Genomic DNA, 13,077 nt, shown 5'->3' with positions numbered 1-13,077 from the left:
CCCATACTGATGCAGGTATTTTTTATTAATATTTTCAAATGGTCTTTGATTTAATCTAAAAAATCTCACATTACTACATTAACATTAATATGGTATCGAAATTAACAACATGATGATATTGTACCATTTAAAATGTTTTGGTATCACGATATTTCCTTAGTACCTGTATACCATGCAACATTTGTCAGTTTGTGACAATCAAAGCAGGTTATTCAGCCATTTAAACTGTTAGGAGATTTCTGCTCATGCTGGATCCACACTTTTTAATTCAAAGTAAAAATACTTCACGTGCGCTATGAGTAAATGTAATTTTCACTATGCAATGTATGTACAATGGGTTTGATTTGGTCTTTTATGAGAAAATGCAATTTATAATGTGTATTTTTTAAAGATAATTTTTTTTACAAAGTTAAAATTTTGCATAAATTTAGTAAATATAGTGCTTAAGAATGTATTATTTATTTTTTAGCAATTTTATGTTTATGTTATAGTATATTAAATTGTGTGATATATCAGCATTGTATTGGTCTATTGGCCACCCTGTTCTTCCGATATCAGCATCAGCCATTAGAAACCCAAATTGGTCGAACACTACTTTTAAATTCTAAACAGCATATTATTTTTTTATTGTTCTCCCTAAATTATTTATATTTTTTTAAAAACATTTAAATTTCATGACAAATCCACACACACACACACACACACACACACACACACACACACACACACACACACACACACACACACACACACACACACACACACACACACAAATACTAGAGAATGTCAGCTTCTCAAACCTGGCATGCATGGGCCTTCAGTTTATTTATAGATGCATTTGATTGTGTACTTTGCTCACTTGTTGCCATCGTTGTTTGTGGGATATTTATGGGTGGTTTTAAAACTTTATGTCTTTTTATGCTTTTAGGTTGTAAACCAGCAGTTCTCTGTTGTTAGCTTTCCATTCAGGAATGATTTTAGGTCAAGGAGCCAGCTGAGCACTTTTCTGTTGCATGCCGCCATTTCATAAGACTCTGAGATTCTCTTTTCTGCTTGCCAAATTACATTCTGTTCAGCCCACATAGATGGCAAAACAAACATGCCCCTTTAATGAAAATTAACTTTCCATTTTGAGCACTTCAAATGCTTAGTGGCCATAACCGATCTTCTTACTGTACATCAGTCATGGTAAATTGGAACGATATAAAATATTTTCCATTAAACTTTGCTGTTTTATTTTTGATGGCAGGTGACTGTAACACATGAAGGTTGTTGTCTGTACTGAGAGTCGGTACTACATTGCTTTCCATTCCCTGGCAACTGATGCATTTCATTAATTTCCGATCTGTAATTGGTCAGAAAAGTAAAATTCCTACTCATGTTATTTTTATGCATAAAGTGATCCAAAATAGGCTAGAATTCCTTGGCATTTTAGTTTTTTCCAATAATTATCTAAAATGTATCTAAAATATCCAGCCCTGTACTTTTTGGGATGAAACCAGAGCTAATTTTAATTTGGAATGGCAGCCTCAGAGGGACATTAGGGCCTGGCTGATGCTGGACACCGGCCTTGTGTCCAGAGGGACATATCACTGCATTATGGGAGTGTGGGTTGGAGTGATGAGTCTTTGCGGTTGCCCAGAGCTCTCAACATCCACCCACTCCACCCAAACCCGCATGCATGCCTCCATCTGCTCACTCTACACTCTCAGGCTTTGCGTTCCACACTGGATGCTGCTTCAGAGCGCTGTGCAATGTGTAGTATATCAAAAGCATGGTATTAAATATTGAGAGAATGCTAAACGTAAACCCAGTTTGTTGAAAAACAGATTAAAATTACTTGCTGGAGTCCCTATTGTCAACTAGTCATCCAACAACCACTAGTCGATTAGTGACTATTTTATATTGACTCTTTTTGTTATTAAGAACCAGGGCCACTACTCCATATATGCAGATTATGCAGTCTACTTAGGACACCAAACCCCTAGAGAGGCACCATCTTACCTTAGGATGGGTATCAGGACTACTGCGTGAGCATAAACAATTGTAAAAGAGTGATTTAGGAAGCGATACATGGAGAAACCTTACCTTGTGAAAGTTTGTGATTGTGTATCCCCTTCACAGCTTTCCGTAGAACACATATGCCCATATGCTTAAGAAATTAAAACATTCGATAAAAAAAGACTGTTTTAACAACTGGATGATGATTTAAAGTAATATATATGCAGTAGAAAATGTTCAATTGTCTTCAATTGAGTTCATGATGCTAATGTGCTAACACACTATACACAGCCATAATATGCACCGATAACACTATGTTATTGTCATTTATACAGCTGCAAAGATTGGTGTATAAAAGAGTAATATTTGGCCAAATCCAGTCAAAAGAATGATGATAAGAGAGGCATATCTTTCTTGGGGCAGATGTGTGAATGGCTGCAGATGGCACATGAGTGAATGGGCGCTTGATAGTATTTGACCAATGGCAGTAAGAAGGTGTTTAGCAGCTGGTTAGAAGTTTTCCTAAAAGTTCACACAGGCGAGCTGTTCCAAACCATCAAAACGAATGCAAAACACCTTCTTTTTGGCCAGATTTTGTTTTAATTGGCCAGATTTTGTTCTAAATGACATACAATGGGTTCTTCAATTTCGTATGAAGTATATCTGGGCCTTAATGCACGCATTGTCTCCCTCTGCCTGGCTGGTGATTATGTTCATTAAACTAATACCTGAATATAACTCAAAGTCTTTATATGCTTTATACATATTTGAAAGAATCGATAGCATATTGGAACACTCCCCGTCGTACAATCACCTTGCACCCAACCGTTGGGCTCTTTCTAGTTGTTCTTAAATGCAAGAATGCGTCTTATATGACCCCCTAAGGCTTTGTTCACACAGGCAGTGTGACTCAAATCCATTTAGGAACAGGACAATAACCCACAAATATATATTTTTACAAGCCTGATCCAAACCACATTCGTAGGTTCGGATTTTTCTTAATACATCTCAGTCTGAATGGTCTGATCAGATTTGTATTTTCTTTTTACATTCATTGTGTGCATTGTGCGCGTTTCGTCGAGAATACGTACTGCTTTCCATTTGGCTTAAATGATGCCTTCACAGGGCAATTTGAAGGGAAACTAATAATGATGACCAAGCTGTAGGATCGCTACAAGAATATTTTCAATTTAAAATGAATTAAAAAGGGTGTTCAGAATGACCATTTTATTACCACTTTCAGCCTTTAGACAGTGGAAGGTAAAGTCTCTGAGGGGAATAGGGCATTGGGATGATCACTTCTCAATGGAAAGCACCCATGTGTCATGTATGTGTTACAGGGCAGCCAAAGTAGTGCAAACCTCTAAAATATACAGATTGGCTTTACTCACCAAAAGAGCTGAGCTAAGGTGCGGCCACACACTGGCTGCAAGCCACCACAGTGCGATAAGGTATTGAATGACACACGTGAATACGGGACGCTTGGCTACCCACTGAAATACAGGCTCTCTCATTTTTAAGCCGTTGTCTGTGATGAATATTTTATTTGATTCTGCCCCTATGAAAACATCTTTAACTCTCACACATGGTGACTACGCAAGTTTGCATCGTTACTGTAATAACTAACGTGAATGTAGCAAAAGCGACTGCTGTCTGAACAGAAATAAATCAGATCTGTCCACAAATAACCTGCAGTTTGAACAGTCAGTCTACAAAAATCGGACTTTAGAATACATTTGATTTTTCCTGTGTTGTGAATAAAGGCTAAGAAACGCGCCTGCTGAACTTGAAAATAACCTAATAATGAAACAAGGCTTCCTTTAGACTGATTAGTCAACAAGTTGCTCAGGAAACGCACAGACTAGTTGACTTTGAAACTATAATATCCCTAATACTTATCATGTAATTTCATCCGTTCCTTGTTAATGTTATTTCCTGGTTAAAGTCAGTTTAATAAAGATGGTAATATCCCAAGAATTTTGCTAGCTTTCACTTCCATGCAAATGTTATGAACTCATTAATTGAAATTTTGAATCATGATCTAAAGAGCGACCTCCTTGTTGTTGTGAATCATAATCGCTGTGTGTGGGAATGAAACCACTGCCATTAAGATATTAAATTAGCATTGTTAGTAGCTACATTTTGTATTATGCAATATTCAACTTGGTTGCAAAAAATAAGCGAAGTAGTTTTTGCTCACCTTGTTTATTTACAAACAGTTTGTTTTGTAATAATAAATGAAGGTAAATTATGAATTATTAGGATGCTTTGAATCTTTGTATATTAAATAAATATATAAAGGTGCATAATAATGAAAGTGATTAAATCTCATTCTCCCTTGTGTTCATTTAGTGGAAAAAACTTGGAAAACATGCCTTCATTATTTTAAATGGATTTTTATTCAGTTCCTTTAAAATACTGATTCTACTTGTTACAATGGCAGCTACAATAGCTTTTGAATGGATATAAATGGATGAAATTATGGTTCCTCAGATTGAAAAATCAAACAAATGTCAGAGCAAATACATAATTATAGAGATACAGTATATATCAAACATCATCAATTGGCCAAAAATATATAGAGATATTATTTTTGTAGCCAAATTGCCCAGCCCTATATACCAGCCACCATGGACAAATGAGGGTTTCTCAGTTTGTAAAGCTGAACAGAGGGGCACTATTTCGCCACAATGCAATGGGAGCCCCATGATTTGTGTGTAAGTGTGAAGGCTCAGGATGACCCAGATGTTTTAGTTGTGATTTCATCTCTAATCAGAACTTCTGGTGATGTGAAAAAGCTGTAAGGCTGTTAAAGAACAGTTCTTAGAACTAGACAGACAACACACATACACACCAGCACAACACACATGTAAACAGTGACCTGGTTTGTTGACACATTTCAGTTCATAATGATAGTCAGCAAATAGTAAATAGATGCAAAATAATATAAATCCATATAGTTTCCCAGCACACAAAATTAAATCCTCACAGAGGTACTGCTGTCCTTCAAGGTTATATGTATTCAAGCCTTTGAGTTTGTTGATCTTTTTGCTCTCATTTGTTTTTCCTGGCCCAGTCTCTGCTATCCTAAGATTTATTTTAATATGTCAAAATGACATAAAGTGGATAACCCTGAGTAGTAACACTAGCTTTGAGGAAAGAGTACTTAACAATTCCTTTTTGCCTCCACAGGCTTTCCATTGCCATTGGATTTGAGTTTTCTGTTTGGACTTAAAACTCTCAATGACAACCCACAAGACCCCCTCTGAAATGTTCCCAACCTAAATAAGGTAAGAGGAAATGCTTTAAAAACAAGATGATGTCAAATGAGTAATTTTAATATTTGATTTACATTAACTGCTTATTTTCTGATGGGATTCTCTTTTGAGACATTAGCTCTGTTCCAAAACCTAATGAGCTTGCTACATGCTTTACTGGTTGTGGTGTTGTGATTTTCTTGTTTACTGCAATCCAATCTTGCTGAGGGGTCTGACTCGCTTAATAACTTATTGACCCACAAACCTCTGAGATGAATCTGCAAATGGCCAAACTGGATAAATGTTTTTGCAAGGAGGATGTGTTCTGCTGTTAGGCCTTGGTTTGATATGCTCCTTTTACCAGAGTTTGTCTGTGACTCGTGAAATCAGGCTCAAGTCAATACAGCTGCATTTACCAATTTGGTTGTTGATCCTGTTTGGAGTGCTACATACAGTACATATTAATACACAGTTTGGTTATTCAATGGGTTTAAATACATTTTTAAAACTTATTTAAACCAGGAAATAAACTAAGTTTTAGTATTTTAAATATAAAATGTAAAAGTAATGGCGCTGAGGATGGCAGCCGTGTTGGAGCTCCGACACAGCTTGGCAGTTTTTTTGTTTTTAGTGTTCTTAGTTCATGTTATTGTGTTAGTTCAGTAGTTCACAAGTTAATGTAATCCTGCTTTGCGGACAGTGTAAACGTGTGTGGCTCACAGTCCTGGCGAAGGGCTCGAGACTTGACCTGAGCTTGAAATGCGCTGCTGAAAAAGGGGAAGGAGAGCCGCCGTCCTCATCAGGGTCAGACACTGTGCCAACCGACCTCCACTACACAGCATTCTTCTGGCTAGTCTCTGGACAACAAGTTCTGTGAACTTAGGGCACGTATCTTCTACCAAAGAGAGACATGAGACTGCTACATTATCTGACGTACAGAAACGTGGATGTCTATTGAGGTTTCAGACTCAGTAACCGAGCCTACGGTGTTCTCTGTGCATCGCACAGACAGAACTAAAGATCTCTCAGGGAAAAGCAGTGGCATATGTTTTATGATCAACAATTCATGGTGTGATTGAAGGAATGTACACTCTATAAAGTCCATTTCCTCCCCTGATCTGGAATACCTCATGATACTGTGCAGAACATTCTGGCTACCAAGAGAAATCAAGGTGGTCATCATTTTAGCCATGTTCATTCCTCCACATGCCAACACTGAGCAAGCACTAAGGGAGATTTATGGGAGTATAAGTGAGCAGAAATCCACACACCCTGATGCCTCATTCATTGTTACAGGGGATTTTAACAAAGCCAACCTCAATACAATCATGCCTAAATAATACCAGCACATCACATGCAGCACATGGGGGGAACAAGGTTTGGATCACTGCTACTCTCTCTTCCGGGATGCTTACAAATCCCTCCCCCACCCACCATTTATCAAATTGGACCACTCTTCCAGAACGATGCAGTGCTGGTTGGACCAATCAGGCTCTATGCTACAGGACTATCTTGATCACGTGGACTGGGAGATGTTCCGGTCCGCCTCTGATTATGACATTGAGGTCTACGCAGGGACCGTGATGTGTTTCTTCAGGAACTGCGTAGAAGACCCAGTGCCGACCAAAACAATAAGGATCTAACCAAACCAGAATTTGCTGATTAACTGCGATGTTCATGTGGCACTTAATGTGCGGACCTCTGCATTTGATTCCAGGTACATGGAGGAGTATAAACATGCCAGTTATCCGCAAAACCATCAAAGCAGCCAAACATCAGTACAAAGTGGAAGCACAGTTCAACATCACCAATGTGAGATGTTGCAGGGAATTAACATCATCACAGACTTCAAAATGACTAAACACTGAGGACACCACTACCTCTATTCGGGATGAGCTAAACACCTTTTATGCTCGTTTTGAGAAAAACAACATCGCCTCCATGGAGAGAACTCCCGTGCCTGACACAACAGATGTTAGTTCACTTTCTGTCTCTGCAGCTTATTTTCAAACTCGATCTTTCAAACGGGTGAATATTCGGAAAACTGCAGATTCAGACAGCATTCTGGGCCATGCTCTCATATCATCCGCAGATCAACTAGCGGTGTTTTTATAGACATTTTCAATCTTTCCCTCTCCCTGTCTGTGGTTCCCACATGCTTCAAGACGTCCACCTTTACGTGCCTATACCGAAACATTCAGAGATAACGTGCCTAAATGACTGATGTCCTGTTGCCCTAACTCTCATCATCAACAAGTGCTTTGAGAAGCATATCGGAGACCACATCTGCTCTGTGCTGCCTGCCTCCCTGGACCCACTACAGTTTGCATACAGAAGCAACCGCTCCACTGATGATCCAATTGTATTTACACCACACACTGGTCTTTCCCACTTGGAAAAAAGGAACATATGTGAGAATGCTGTTTGTGGACTACAGCTCAGAATTAAACACCATAGTGCCCTCCAAGCTTGACAAAAAACTCCAGCCTTTGGGATTGAAAGGTTTGCTGTGCAGCTAGATCCTGAACTTCCTGTCAGGCAAACACCAGGTGGTCACAATGGGCAGTAACATCTCCTCATCACTGCCCCTTAACACTGGATCCCAGCAGTGCAGTGTTCTCAGCCCACTCTTGTTCTCTCTCTACACACATGACGCATGGCAACACACAGCTCTAATGTTATCATCAAGTTTGCTGGTGATAGGCCTAATCACTGACAATGATGAAACAGCCTACAGAGAGGAGGAGCACACTCTGACATGCCAGGAGCACAACCTCTCCCTCAACATCAGTAAGACCAAGGAGCTTGTGGTGGACTTCAGGAGACAATACCACAAGAACACAGCCCCATCACCATTAATGTAGCACTGGTGGAGAGGGTCAGCAGCTACAAGTTCCACTGTATCCACATCACTGAGGAACTCACATGGTCCTCCCACACAGAGGCCGATGTGAAGAAGGCTCAGCAGCACCTCTTCTTCTTGAGATGGCTGAGAAAGTTTTGAATGAACCACCACATCCTCACACAGTTCTACACCAGCACTGTAGAGACCATCCTGACAGGCTGCATTGCTGCCTGGTATGGCAATAGCACTGCCTTCAACCGCAAAGCCCTGTAAATGGTGGTGCTAACAGCCAGACATATCATTGGAGATGTGCTTCCCACCCTCCAGGACATCTATACCAGGAAGTATGTGGAAAAAGCTTGGAGAATTATCAGAGACTCTAACCACCCGAGCCATGGACTGCTCTCACTGCTACCATCAGGCAGGCGGTATCACAGCATCTGGACCTGCACCAGCCAACTTCGTGACAGCTTCTTCCCCCAAGCGATCAGACTTTTGAACTCTTGATCTCTCATGATCAATATACATCAGAACGGGGTGGCAATAAAATGATTTTATTTTATTTGATTTAATGTCTATGATTCTGCACTATTTCTTGGGCTAATCAAATAAGCTAATTTGTGACATTTACATTGTTAACTCCTTTGTAGGAAAGGTTGGATTTCAGTTATTTTATTGAAGCACACAAGATGCTCTTTGGAGCATTCTCAAATCATGCTGGATAACATGGATCATCAGGTTTTGCACAAACTTGTGGAGACCATGCCAGCTTGGGTGTATGCTGTAATAAAAGCAACAAGGTACCATGCCAAATGCTAAGAAATGCTGAAAGTGTGCCTGTTTACATGCACAGCAATACGCTGAAAACATGTTTGCATGCAGAGCGAATCAGGGTTATGGGTAAAAATCTACCCTTGACGATCGGTTTATTTTTAAATAGTGTATGACCGTTCACTGATAATGGAAACGTGTTAACATGGTCACACACATTGTCAGCTTATTATTTGTAATCAGTAAGGATGGAATCGGGTCAGATACCGCACACATATACTTTTAATCGTGCTGGTAAAAATATTCAGATTTCAAAAACTGATACCATCTGACATGCGAATGTCATTTTGTAAACATTCAGCGCACAAATTAAAATCATCAGTTATGTTCCAGTGAGATTATTTAACTGCAAAAGCTGCAATTTATTGAGATAAATATATATACATTTTAAAGCTCCTCCTTGGCTCATACACAGAAAACACCTTAATGAGCATCAGAGCGCTCACGAGTACATACAGAGTACATACTTATTTAATAAAATTGCAGCCTTTTGCGGTTTAATAATCACATTGAGCCACGTAGCGACCGGCTTTTCCAGACTGACCATCAGATCAACTCAGGAACACTGCAAAATAAAAGCTCCATCAAAATAAAAGCTCAATTTTAATGAAAAAAAAAATAAAAAATGATGATGGCAGAAATATATCTCTACTGTAAAGTTATGAAATATTCACTGTAATACTACTACTACTACTACAACTACTACTACAACTACTACTACTAATAATAATACATCAATAGTAATTGTGTTATATTTAAGCAATATCTCACATCTGTGATGCTCTGTTATGCAGCACTTTATTTGATAAAAATAACTCCAATGTTGTATTTTGGGTTGTGTCTTGATGTTCTGTATAAAAGCACTTCATTTGATAAAAATAATACAATATTATGTTGAAAATGGATTGTTATTTTTAATTTGATTAAAGTTTTAATTAATACATTTTAACACCATTTTGATTATTAAATTATAATAAACTGTTGATATGGAATTCAGAAAAAATAAAACAAAAAATAGGTATCGGTGAGTGCCAAAAAGAAAGTATTAGTACTCGTACTCAATCTAAAAAACAAATTGTATCAGGACATCCCTTATAATCAGTGTAAGAAAGTGCATGTAAATGTGCTCATTGATATTATGTTAGTTATTCAGTCAAATTATTGTGCTGATAATAAAAATTATAATGAATTAGACGCATAACCCAATTTGTCCACATGAAAACTTCATGAATACAAGAGAAGTGATTGTGGTTACTGTGCTTTATAAAACAACAAGCCTAACCTTTACTTTAAGCCTTCACAGTATAAAGTTCCATTTACATTTCTGTGTTGCTGCAGGACTGCTTTTCTCATTGTTATTCCGATTTTGCACAGCTAGTTTGTTTAGTCTGTGACCTGCAGTGTAATTTGCATGAGGCTGTCATGGTTTGCATCTGTAAGTTATGTGTGTGTGTAGCACGGAGCACTGCTGCTGTATTTCGATGTGGATGTACTGTATGTGGTTGCAGGCTGTAGTGCTGAATGGGGATTCAGAAGTGAGAAAAACTTTACTGGAGATCTCGCATTCACACACATACACTCCCCCGACTCCCTGTTTCCAGTGATGTCAGTGTCTAGGCTTCAGACCTCCTCACACATCTGTGTTTTTCTCTCAGTAGGAGGAAAAAGGGTGATTGTGCACCAGGGAAAAGTGAGGAATTGGAGAGGTTGTATGACTCTGCAAAAATCGCTTGTCCTCAATAAAAACGCTGCATGTCATTTTTTGTAACCAAACATTTTTATAAAATGTTTAAAGGCTAGAATGCCTTGCTGATGACAAGCATCTGTAGAGTGGTGCCTAAAGCAAGCCTGTCAGTTGTAAGAGAGTTTTATTCTCTGGACACCAACATTGACTGAATATTTACACATCATGTAAGAGTAGCCCCAGTGTATTTGTGCTAAATCCCCAAACATGTACAATCCTATAATGGTTTCAGAAGATTTAATTAGGGATGCACCGATCCGATACCTGGATCGGTATCAGCTCCGATACTGACGTTTTTAGAAGGATCGGGTATTGGTCTGACGAGCCCGATCCAAATCCGATACTGTGTTTTAGTCATGTCCATTCCTGTTAAGCTCCAAAAATGACATAAAAGAACCATAAAAGCACCATTGAAGTAGTTCACATGACTCGTGCATTTTATTCAAAGCTGCTTGAAGACGTGCGATAGCTCTGTGAATCACAAAAGGCATAAGTAAATGTATAATATGCACATGCAGCGTCAACACGGTAGTGAATGGCGCTGCTTTGTTTAAACACACATGCGTTGCGCAACATTTCAGTGCTACTCACAAACAACATCTCAGATGTAGATGCTCAGTAGTTTGATTCACTTAATAATATGCATTTAGAACAGTGCCGGAGGTGCATTTTACCAGAATTGTAATAAGAAGCTAATTAAACTACCGTGAGCTTGCCTACAAACAGACACATTTTGTTTAAACAAAAATCATATGTGGCATGTAAAAAATCAAAAGAAATCCAAAATCCCAATTATGCATTTTGGTTTAGTTCGAAGGCTTCTTATTGAGTATTGTTGTAAATAGAAACCTTTTACACAACAGGAGAAGACATAAATTAAATGCTGTACTGGATGATGCTGGTTGATTGCATTGGATGATGCTAAGAAATAATTTCCTGCTTTTATTTTCCCTTCCGTCGATTGTTTTAATGCACTTTATACTTGCTTGCCTAAGAACAGTATAGATAAACTACAGTTGGTACAATGTGCTTCAGCTAGACTGCATACAAGATCCAAGAGGAGATCACATTCAAACTGCATTGGTTATTTTACTGTTTTTTTGAAGCACTAAATGATGTAGCACCTAAATTTCTTACCGTTTATCAAAATCTGTTCCGCCTCATAGTTTGAGGTAAAGCTGGGTATTGATACAGATTTCCCAATTCGATTCCGATTCAAAAGCTTTTGATTCGGATTCAGATTCGATTCATATGGATACATTTCAGTTATAATGTCCCTTTTGCTTGCATATGAAATTATCTCCAAATTAATGCTGTTAATTACACAGGAGACCTCCTTATTTGTACATTAAGAAAATAAAAATTTTACTAATGATATTTTATTAGTTGTTCACCATTCTGGTCACATTTTAGCATTTAAAAATAAAAATAAATCCATGTATTCAATCAATAAATATGATATAATATTAAATGTATTACTTATTGTTTCATGCATTATTTTGTACTATTTACAAGTTTACATTGATTTGTTGAACCCATGCTAAAACTGATACTGTCTCTTTAAAAAAAAATAGAAATTCTGTAAAGTGTCTTTAGATGAGCACATGCTAACAAGACATGACTCAAATGTTTATTTTTTCGTTGTTTTTGAACATAAAGGGTATTAAGAGAGACATTATTCAGTGACGCGTGGATCTTGTCTTTGGACATGGAACAACTTTTACTCTCACCGCTGAATACTTCACAAATATACTACACAATTAATGGTGACTGAAATGTAAAAAATTTCTAGCCAGTTGCTTGATATATACATTTTAGTCGCATAGCACAAAATTTGTTTGCTAATGCAGGTAGGGCTGTGAATCGAGTTCGATACATTTTAGGCACCGACCGAATTGCCTCTAAACTATCGAGTATCAAAAAATGTCTTGTCATTCATTACCAAATTTCGATACCTAAGGGGTTAATCTCGTCAAAGTCAGTGATAAGCATGTAGCATGCGAGATGTGCCCAAATCTAAAAGTGCCGTTGATTGGCTGTGTTTAGGCATCAAGGAAAAACACAAGTTTAGGCCCAGAGACGCAGCTCACATGTGAGGCTGTATTGTGTATGTGTCCCAACACCCATAGATGTAAAAGATGTGGAAAAGTTCAAAAGTGTGGCTACATTTCACCAGGCTCGATGCCAACAGCGCGCAATGCAATATTTGCAAAAAGATAATTGCTGCAAGATCGGCAACATGACAAATCTGATGAAGCACTTGACATTGTACAGAATAAACTTAAGAGCAGAAAGCTACTCCGTCTTCAACTGCAAGAAGACCGAGCCGGTGCAGTCATCCTCTCAGCGTCCTCCTGCCCACCACATGAGTCCTCCCCCAAAACTACTGATGAATGCAG

The 13,077-nt window shown here is 38.3% G+C and overlaps 1 protein-coding gene across 1 annotated transcript in view; it reads left to right on the top strand.

Annotated features, from left to right (window-relative positions):
- LOC127621987 (circadian locomoter output cycles protein kaput-like) overlaps positions 1 to 13,077 on the top strand; it is a 94,843-nt gene that overhangs the window by 2,518 nt on the left and 79,248 nt on the right. Inside the window, exon 2 of the mRNA XM_052095829.1 lies at positions 5,194 to 5,291. The gene's annotated coding sequence lies outside the window, so the exon portion shown is untranslated. The remainder of the gene's footprint in view (positions 1 to 5,193; positions 5,292 to 13,077) is intronic.

This window comes from Xyrauchen texanus, chromosome 28 (genome assembly GCF_025860055.1).
Source record: "Xyrauchen texanus isolate HMW12.3.18 chromosome 28, RBS_HiC_50CHRs, whole genome shotgun sequence".
NCBI lineage: Eukaryota > Metazoa > Chordata > Actinopteri > Cypriniformes > Catostomidae > Xyrauchen > Xyrauchen texanus.
The sequence above is the reverse complement of the archived record's forward strand: the minus strand, read 5'-3'. Positions and strand labels throughout refer to the sequence as shown.